The sequence below is a fragment of the Morone saxatilis genome, unplaced genomic scaffold, assembly GCF_004916995.1.
Source record: "Morone saxatilis isolate NCDOM2014 unplaced genomic scaffold, NCSU_SB_2.0 Contig6, whole genome shotgun sequence".
Taxonomy (NCBI): Eukaryota; Metazoa; Chordata; class Actinopteri; family Moronidae; genus Morone; species Morone saxatilis.
The window spans coordinates 231,647-232,956 of record NW_023340206.1 but is presented as its reverse complement, the minus strand read 5'-3'; the positions used below and the strand labels follow the sequence as shown (position 1 = coordinate 232,956).

General features: G+C 41.5%; 1 protein-coding gene across 1 annotated transcript in view; it reads left to right on the top strand.

Annotated features, from left to right (window-relative positions):
* LOC118339974 (midkine-B-like) overlaps positions 1 to 1,310 on the top strand; it is a 5,750-nt gene that overhangs the window by 2,144 nt on the left and 2,296 nt on the right. The gene's annotated exons all lie outside the window — the stretch shown is intronic.

Here is a 1,310-nt window from a genome sequence, read left to right as displayed (position 1 = left end):
GGGGGGAGAGGGGTGGAACCATGAGCCAATCAGAGGAGGCAGGAGGCGGAGCTATTTTCAAACCTTGCTAGCTCTCTCGCTAGCTTTCCAAGATTACCAACCCCAGCTTTAATGTACAAGGTAATTTATTTTAGCATTATACAATGCAAGGTTGCAAAATGAAAACAAAGTTGTAATTCCTTTGTGCTACACACATAGAACATAACAGATAATTAAGTAAGGTTAAAAAACAATACATACAGTTATTTATATACAAATATAAATACTTGTATACACCCAGGAAATAATTTTGCAGTGCATTTATGGATTGCATCTTGGGGAATGATAGTGATGATAAAATGGTTTTGTCTTTGACTGCGTTAGAACCAAGCACCATCCATGTAAACACAGCATCTGCCTCCTCTCGTCCTGCACTCTGTCAGCTCCGAACACTGTCTGCCCGTTGAGGATCCTAAATTTTGATGTAGCAGGTCCCTGTAAAGATGTAGACACAAAAGTCTCTGATTTCCTGTTGTTTGGCCTGCCTGAGTCCCATTTGGTCCAGATGCAGCATAAGCCAGGAGCAGCCTTAAGTCCAAGCTGTGCCAGCATGGCTTCTATCCCGGCTCTCATCCTCTCCTCCTGGAGCGATCACAGCCCCTTCCGTGATGGGCTGGTCTAGCCGATCTGGGTGGGTGGATCATTGTCCACTGCTTTTTAATCCAAAGCCACACTTCATTTTCCAATGACTGTAGGCTATTTTAGCTGCAGGATCTAAATGTGCAGCCATTGTCATTAAATGTCCTGAATATTACATTTTTGACATCATTCCACGGGCCTGAGAGACAGGGATGGAGGGCCAAAAATGGCCCGGGCCGACAGTTTGAGGCAACTGGTATAGCTATAATGATGCAATTTGTGTCAGTATAACAGCCCCAACTGTTTATGGTGTGATGCCTGAAGCTTGCATCACTCTGCAGTTTGGCCCTCTCTTTTACAGTTAGTTAGAAGAGACTGAACTGTTATTGTCTTAATTGTTTCACACAGTCTTAAATTCCATTAGAAGTAACATAATCCTTTGGATGACAAAAAAATATTTTCTAATCTGAATACTTTTGGATTACTACAAAATTTAAAAAACAAAAGAACATTTTCAGTTCCATAAATGTTCTTTTTTCTCTTAAAACATCTTCCTACAGGGAGTAAGGGTATCTGGCCTTTCCGAAGAAGGGGCTGTTCTGGGGAAACTGTTCCAAAAGTAGGGACCACAATATCGCCACCCTGTTAAAATAATCGCCTAACTCATTTTTTCAAGTTTTTCAGGAAACACA